The sequence below is a fragment of the Cavia porcellus genome, unplaced genomic scaffold (genome assembly GCF_034190915.1).
Source record: "Cavia porcellus strain 051 isolate PalLab524CR breed Dunkin Hartley unplaced genomic scaffold, mCavPor4.1 scaffold_11, whole genome shotgun sequence".
Classification (NCBI taxonomy): Eukaryota; Metazoa; Chordata; class Mammalia; order Rodentia; family Caviidae; genus Cavia; species Cavia porcellus.
The window spans coordinates 75489487-75498117 of record NW_026947494.1 but is presented as its reverse complement, the minus strand read 5'-3'; the positions used below and the strand labels follow the sequence as shown (position 1 = coordinate 75498117).

The window sequence follows — 8631 nt, the reverse complement described above, 5'->3', positions numbered from 1 at the left end:
GTGTGAGGGGCCCTGAGGACAGGTGTGTGCAGGGGAGAGCAAGGTCGGAGCAGAAGAATGGAGAGGCCTGTCCTGGAAGGGCAGACTTAGAGGTGGGGAGTGTGACTTGGTGGCACAGGCTTTGCTTCACAGACCACAGGCTCTAGATTCTATAGGCAGCAGTGAGAACCACAAAGCTGGGGTTTCTCAGTCACTTGTTCCCTGCATGTGAATTACAGCTCTGCTGTGTGCAGGGTTGCTCTGTCTGGGGGTGGCTCCTGAGCTGGTCTGGCCTAGCTTTTTTTTGCTATAAAAAAGTAAACAACAACTTCTTAGAAAAGTGATAATAATTCAGTGAATTAACAATAAATAATTAGTAAGTGGTCATTATATTACTAGCTACTTTTGTTTTAATAATGCTATTCTAAATAAAAATGTGATATGTACATATATTGCAATTGTTATTCTATTTATTTATTTATTTTTACCAGTACCAGGGATCCAACTCACGACCACATGCTTGCAAGGCAGGTGCTTATGCCGCTGAGCTAAATCCTTAGCCCCTATTCTGCTTTTTAAAAGAGGAGATTCTGACACATACTACATACAGTATGGCTGAACCTTGAAAACATTATGCTAAGTAAAATGGGACCCTTGAGTCTCAGTGTTGAGTATTACTAATAGTACTGCTGTGAGGGTGAATTTGCAAATATCTCTTCAAGTCCCTGATTTCACTTCTTTCATGTGTACACTCCAATGGACTTGCTGGGTATTTTCTGTGTTTAATTTTTTGAGGAACCATGGTGATGCATTTAGATTAATATAAATACAATAAAAGTTGCAAGTAACTTGTTCTGAGCGTGATCTGCAAGATGAGTAACATTTTTAATACAATATAACTTGATAAACAGGTGATACAATGCAAGCAGTGTATGACATCAAACGTCACATGATCACAGCAGAGCCAATGGTTCCCTCTTTCCCTCTCCCTGCGGGACTGTGGGTGGCGGTCTCCCAGCTGCAGGAGGCTATGGAGGAGATCATGTTTACAGAGAAGAAGAAAAAAAAAGCAGAGGAATCTCACTTCAAATGAGATTAGGGAGATGTGGAAAACAGTCCAAATTTTTTAGAAAAGCACCAAACTGAATAAGGCGATAGCAGTGTGAGCGATGAACCTGTTTAATGACAATGAAATGTCACATTTCCTTGAAGTTCTCAAAAGGAAGCAAAGGCAAGTGTCACCAGATAGGTTCCTTGTTGAGGTTCACACACACTGAGATTCCATTGAGCCTGTAGGGGTGATCCCACTAGTGCTAGTGGAAGTGGTTCTGTCCAATAGCCCCCCTCTTTCTTGTGTTCCTCACACTAGCCACAAAAGTTTTCAAAGGGAAGTGCAGGTTAGTTTGTGTATTTCCTTTATTATTTTGTGTTACTCTATAATATTATAATTGTTTTTATATGAATATTTTTGGGTTGTGAAACAAATCGCCTGAGTTACCATTATTTCTTTTGAGGAAATCTGCTTAGATGCATAAATGCTTTGGATTACAAACTCATCTCTGGAAAGAATTTATGTGCACAAACCAAAGCTTTATCATAGTCTCCTGATTTCCCTGTTCCTCTGCCCTTGGGAATTTGCCCTACATGTGGTAAATGCTTAATCATTTTGACTATTAATTATTATAAATGTAGTGACATATATACAGAATTGCATATGCTGCAAGTTGTTTTCATTTAAATGGCTTCATTTAATAATTAGATATTATTACTATTCAGCTTTGCTGTCTTCTATGTAACAAGAAATGTGCTTAACGGCTGAGCTGAGTTACCACCCTTAGTTCTCATGACTACCCTGTGAAGACAGTGAAATTGCTTGTTCTATATTACATCTGCAGAAACAGAGGCACAGACAGATTAAAATACTTGCCAAACATCACACCGCCAGGCAGGCTGAGCAGCATTCTAATGAGGTGGTCTGACTCCACCCTACAGACTTAATCGTCATTTTAAATGCTTCCATGTGCCACAAATAGCGGCTCAAAGACAAGTGACACAATTATTTTGGTTAAAGTCAGCCAATGAGTTTATAAGCTCTTCATCGAAACAGATCCAATACTTGCCTTTTGTACATTATTTCTGCACACTTTTCCTTGCTTCCTTTCTCAAGCTAAAATTTAAGAAGACTCTTACATTTATGTGTTACGAAATTTGAAACAAACACATGTATATTGCACCATTTTTGCTTGGACAAAGCATTGTGATTTATTTAATATTATGTTTGCATTGATAAAATGGATTTCCATTAGCAACAGCTAGTCATGCTGATTGGTGTTTTCTTTTCCAGCAGATGTCATTTTATTATAGTTGATGTCATGTATCCTGGAAAGCTTCATCTGCCTGAGAGAGGTGAGTGGTTCCCTCCGATATGCTGAATTCAAGGTCCTCTTTCTTTTGGGATGCTGTTTATCCAAACTCAAAAGGATAACTGAACCAAAATCTAGAAAACTAAACCAGGAAACCATACTCGTTTTTCTTTCACTTGATTGCTAGGTCATCCTCTCCTGTTTCAGATGTACAATTGGGGGCAGTTTCTTAAACTTTGCATTGGATGCTTCTGCGTTTTGCAGCAGCCTACTCCAGCTTTTCCCTGAGCATATATGTTTCTTTATTCATCTGACCATCGCTTCTCTCTCTCTTCTTTTCTTCTCTTCGGGTGGAGACTTACACAGCAGAGGCAATAAGCAGACAGTGAATAAGGAGAAAGCAACGGATATATTTAATCTTAAGACTTTTGCAAAATTTGAGGCATCCTTGCAGTTGTTCTAGGGGGTGGACAGTACAACAAAGCCAAGAGCTGACACTCAAGGCAGAAAACTTCCTCCTCTTAGCTGGCCACTTCAAAAGCACAAGATGCCCATGATCATCTATAGTCTCCTTTTATGAACCTAACAGACACGTAAGAGAGTGTCACCACAGCACAGTGCCACTGTTTGTTTTGCACCACTGACACAGAGACATGAGCTGTTTCACCACCTACCTGTGCAGAAATCACTATTTCCTTGCTTTGCGCACAGGCAAAAATTCACCAGTTCTACGCACATCCAGGTTGTCTGTACTGAGAAGGCAAATGGTGCTGTTGTCAGCCTGGAGTCACACAAGGGTAACCAATAGCAGCGAGGAGGAGAGGGTTAACTCCAACTTTATTTCAACAGGCATTGAAAAGCTGCTGTCCACTGGACCCCCAGGTCACCAGCCTGGAAAACAAGGTTCATCTCTGGGATGAGCTGTAGTCTCTAGGAGGTTCCTCATTGCCGACATCAAGACCTTGAAATGAGGAAAGGAGAGATCAAGAAAAAAGGAAGAAAGGAAAAGGATGTGTAAAGGAAGCAAACAAAGGCCCCTAAGTGTGTGGCTGCTGAGGGATGGATATACTTACTTTGATTCTGTGGAGTCTCTGGCTTGCAGCTTGCTGCCCACCATCCAGGTCACACAGGAGAATGACAGGGGTCCGTACAACTCCTGATAATACAATGAGTCGTTAGATCACTTTAATGTTCAGGGTTTGGTTTGGTTTAGTTTGTTTTGTTTTGTTTTTGTACTGGAAATGTGACCCAGGAGTCTGTTTGTATTAGACAAGTGCTCTACCACTGAGCTACATCCCAACTCCATTAGGTAACTATCTTGGTTACTTTTCTCTTGCTGTTGAGATAAAATACCTGACACTCAAAATTAAGGAAAGAAAGGTTTATTTAGCTGACGGTTTGCCGAGGTTTCAGTCCATAATCGATTGGCTCCGAGGCAGAGTGGCATGGCACAGGGACCACAGGTGGAGAAGTGGAAGAGAGCAAAAGCAACAAGAGCAGAAAGGGCAGACAGCAAGCCTCTTTTCTCCCTTGTAGTATATGCAGGCTACCCTCCCTCCCGTGGGTTTACCACTGACACCATCCTGTGCCTTCCTGTTGCACAGGCTCAGGATATTTTTGAAGTGAGGACCCTGACCCCCTGCTGAATCATTTGGTTAAACTTCTAAACTTCTCAAGTTGACACAGTGGATAACTTCCTAGAAGCTAAGAGCATGTGCTCCACACCCCAGGATGTAGAACTACTCAGTTACTTAGTTAAACTTCTAGACATCTCAAGTTGACACAATATATCAACCATTACACTAACTTCTGGAAAATAAAAACATACCTGTCAATAAGGGTCAATAACCTAGGTAAAACTCAGAGCTGGAGAAGAGGTAGAATCTGGAAGGCACACCCTGACCCACACACTCCTGTTGATCATGAATGGATGGGACTCTAACCTTCACTGAATGAAAAGGTACAAAAGACAGGAAGAATCAGACCCACCCAAGTCCACATGACAGTAAATGACAGAGACAGGCATCTTTATGATTCCGACCCTAAATCCTACCCACCGTTCTCTATTGAATCTTTACTACCACTTCAGTCCAGGAAGCAACACATGTGGCTCTGGGACTAAATCTAAAAGCAAACAGCACCAGGACAGCAAGCTTCGAAGAGAAGTGGGTCCCACCAGTAGGTGGGCTAAGAGGCCTCCCCCCACCCAAAGGTGCCAAGCTGCTGCTTAGAACTATGCTGGCCACAGGCCTGGAGCAGAATTCACAGTCATTATTCTGCCTTATTACTGGGTCTTACTGTCTATCGTAGACGGAAATGAAATTGGTCTGGAATGGTTTCCTCCTTCCAGTCTTCTTGGCTATAGATATATGACTTTTAAACACAACATCCTTACAGATATGAAAATTAAGCTGATTTACCCCATTTAATGTCCAAAATTGCCTTTTGTGGTCCTCCTGTAAGATTTCCCTATCATAACTTTCACAAAGTGGCTTAATTTTCCTGAGTCATCTTGTTACCCAGGAGGTATGTGGTGTCCACATTTGCTGTGCTGCTGGCACTTGACTTCCCTTCTAGGTTCCAGCTCACCAGGTTTAAAAAAAAAAAAAAAAAAAAAAAAAAAAATATATATATATATATATATATATACACATATATATATATATTTAAGCGTTTTTAAGTGGCACCTAGTAATTGCATATATTTATTGGGTACAGTGTAACAGTTCAGTCCGTACGCACAGTGTGTGTTTATCCAAGCAGGCATATTCATCACTGACATTCATCATTTTTTGTGTTGGAAGCATTCAAAATCCTCTCTTACAGTAGCTGATGGGTTTTGAAAGCTGGGTGGGTCTTGTCCTGGGCTCCTGTTACCCATTATAGTTTTGCCTGGGCTCCTGTAATTTCTGGATCTTTTTCCTGTGTCTCCTAAGGGTCTATCTGTTTTTGTGGTTTGGTTTTGTGATCATGACTTGGGAGCCACACCATATTTCTCTTGTTTTTCTGGATAGAGTGGGTTGATACTTTACTTGTATGACTATGCTTTTCTGAAGTATAGTTGCTGTGACCCTGTAGACCCAGTCTACAGGGATGACTATTACAAGTACCTTTTTCTGGGCCTGATGGTGCATGCCTATAATCCCAGCACTTGAGAGGCTGAGGTAGGGGGGTCTTTGTGAGTTTGAGGCCAGTCTGGTCTCCACAGTCAGTTCAAGGTTAATCTAAACTACAAAGTGAGACCCTGTCTCAAATCAGACAAACAAAAATACTTTTCATTTTCCTTGTCAAACGATTCCCTAAGTTTTTCTTTGCATTGATTCTTTTGGCTCATGTCTGCAGCATGCTGAAATGGGCTTTTCTGGAGCTCACGCTGACTGCTTTTTCCTTTGAACCCGGTGAATAGTATTATTATCTAGGTGACTGCTCTCACTGTTATAAAGGAATTTTAGAAACCTTGTCTTAGCATGTGTTCTTTCATGTCATCTCCAGTAACCATGAGGTAGGTTCTGGCACCATGACCCTTCTATTTATGAGAAAACTGAGTGTTAGACATTAAATAATTGGTCTTGGCTGTACGGCTGGCAGTGGGAAGGGCTGGGATTATCCCGACTTTCAGAACGAGGGACTGTATGGATTCGTAAACTCCACTTCTTCAAGTTATACTTACATGACAGTCAGAGTGGCCAAAGTAAAAAAAAAAAAAAAAAAAAAAAAAATCGTAATGTTTCAGTGATGATTCAAAGAAACTGGGTCATTCCCATGGCTGGAGGGAATTCGGAATGGTAGGCTCCCTGGAGAACAGTTGGAAATCTCACATTTTTTCCTCTGTTTTCATCTTGAGTTCTTTCCCATCTGTAAAAAGTAAATCAAGAAATCAACCTGAAAAGATTATTTCACATTCGACACTAAGAAATAATTTAGAAAAATTGTATATATATTCTCACAGACAGACTCTGGCACCGGCGTCACATGGGGAGCATTTGAATAGGAACAAAATTTTTACATTGTTTGTCATCTGCTGAAGGTTTTAAGGGGAAAGTGTCAACATAAATTTGGAATTTCCTGACTTTTGCAGATTTGAGTTATAATCTTGACATGACTAGAAAGGAAATCTTTTTAAAAAATATTTTAGAGTGTTTTATTGTGGAAATGTCCTCAAGCATTTTCATCCCATTTTCCCAGAGAAACCTGACAGCCCGGAGAGGAGGGAAGGGGGTGTTGTGGGGAAGAACAAAACCCAGCAGCCACATCCTTGAACTCTTTTGTGTGTCTAGAACAATGTCTAGTTAAAATAAAACACTACTGCTGCTAAATACGCCTAAAATAGTCCTCGGTAAGTGCTCCGGCCTGATGGAGGAGTCTCGCAAAGGGCTGTGCATTGCAGGAATGAGGTCTCAGTGCCTCCCGGCAGGCTGCAGGGCACAGAGATGCCCTGTCTCGCCATCACCCGGTCAGCAGCTCTGCGCCCCGACCTCAAATCCCCATCCAGCGCTGCAGACGAGCGCCCACCCTCTCCGTCCCTGCACCCAGGCGGAAAGCAAAAGCCCGGGCCGGGACTGGGGTGGGGGTGGGAGCTCATAAAGCAGAAGTCACGAAGTCTGGATCTCTGGCCAGATTTCCTCTGGAAGGTGAGGTGTGGCCGGCTCTGTGTGTGGGGACCGCCCGGGAGGGGATGCACACCCCGCCTTCAGGCGGCAGGACCTCGGCCTGGCCAGCGGCCAGGGAGCCAGACGCCAGGCCGGACTCGCAGAGTGGGAGCGGTCGCGGCCCGGGACACAATGGGATTATCTCAGGCGGCCGCGGCTGCAGAAAGGCGCAAGGCTTCCTGTCCTGGCCTCGCGGCACAAACTGTCCAGGTTCCAAGTGCTCGGGACACCCTCCGTGGCGCTCCCGCCAGGCCTGCAGGACAAAAGCCTGAGCCACCTCTTCCCTGGGAATTGCAGACGCTGCAATGCCGTAATCCATTGTATTTTATCCCCTCTGGAAGGATCTGCACAATTGTGAGTCACACGCAGAAAGGCTGGGACTCCAGCAGTTTAAGTAATGCAGACTCTGCCCGGAGCTTCTGACAGAGGGAGAGGAGAAAGGGCTGGGCGGTTTGTGTCAGCTTCACAGTTTATTGCTGCAGGCCTCATGGGTCACACTCTTTCTCAGGGTTTAGCTTTCTTGATGTGATCCGTTTCTGTTACGGTGGTCTCCTTCTGTTGCCCACTCAGGTGTTGTGTTGCAGTCTCCTGCCTCTGCTCTCTTTGGAATTCCTGGGCTCATTTCTGTGTAAAAGAAGCCAGGAGACTGCAAGGGAGAGAAAGATATCTGGGTGACTGTGATGGAGAAGACTGGGAGATATGTAACCTCTATCTCTGTATCTAATCTATGTATGTAATTTTTTCTCAGCATTGGAAGTGGAACCCTCGGTCACTGTCTATCCATAAGGGTTCTAGAACTGAACTGTATCCCCATTTAAATTTATGGCACTCATAAACACAGCATTGGATTGAACACAAAAAAAAAATTTTAAGGCCATTAAATCCTAGCACTACTGATGTCTCAAAGAGGACAAGAGACTGAGGGCAATTTTCTTTCTTAAAAAATGTTCTTGCCATTGGCATGTTTCGATTACATTATTCAGTATTTAACCGAGGTTTTCAAAATACATGCCTGTGCTAGGAAGTTTAAAGCTTTTGATAGCCTGCTCCAAGAAGTCAAGAGTTTAATCCAACTGTTACCAGAAATGCTCTTAAACCTTGTGCTTCCAGGTCAGGAAGTTTTTGGCAGGCCACTATCCCCTAGAGCTGGACTTGGCCTCCAGCAGTGCTGCCTGGAGCCTGGCTTCAGCAGGAGTCACGGCTCTCCTGCCGGGATCTCTCGTGGGGATCCCTGTTACCGCAGGACAAACCTAGATTTCAGAAGATCAAGATGACCATTGCCCCGAGCAGCACACATAGTAGAGCCGGGGCGGCAGGCCTGTAGTCTTGGCCTCTTGTTTTGTTGAGATGTAGTTCACATGTCATACAGTTCATTTATGTAAAGTGTATTTGTTACAGTCAGGGTTTACAAGGGAAAAGGTTTAATACAGGACTTGTATTCACCCAAAGAGTCAAATGCAAGCGCATACAGGAGATCTGTCTACACACTAGAGACCCACAGAATCCAGCTTAGAGCCTGGATCCCAGGGAAAAGTCCTGCATGAGTCCAGTTGAAGACCTAGAGCCCATGACAGTGTCCTCCACAAGTTCAGCTGGAGGCCTAGAGCCCAAGGCAGTGTCACATGTGAATCTGTGTCAAGG

The 8631-nt window shown here is 43.5% G+C and overlaps 1 long non-coding RNA gene across 1 annotated transcript; it reads right to left on the bottom strand.

Moving 5' to 3' along the window:
- Nucleotides 1-2215: 2215 nt before the first annotated feature.
- Nucleotides 2216-3745, bottom strand: LOC134478026 (uncharacterized). Its single transcript, XR_010050368.1, has 2 exons — nt 3416-3745; nt 2216-3303 (listed from the first exon to the last, which is right to left on the bottom strand). It is a non-coding gene; the product is annotated as an uncharacterized LOC134478026 (long non-coding RNA).
- Between the last annotated feature and the right edge of the window lie 4886 nt (nt 3746-8631).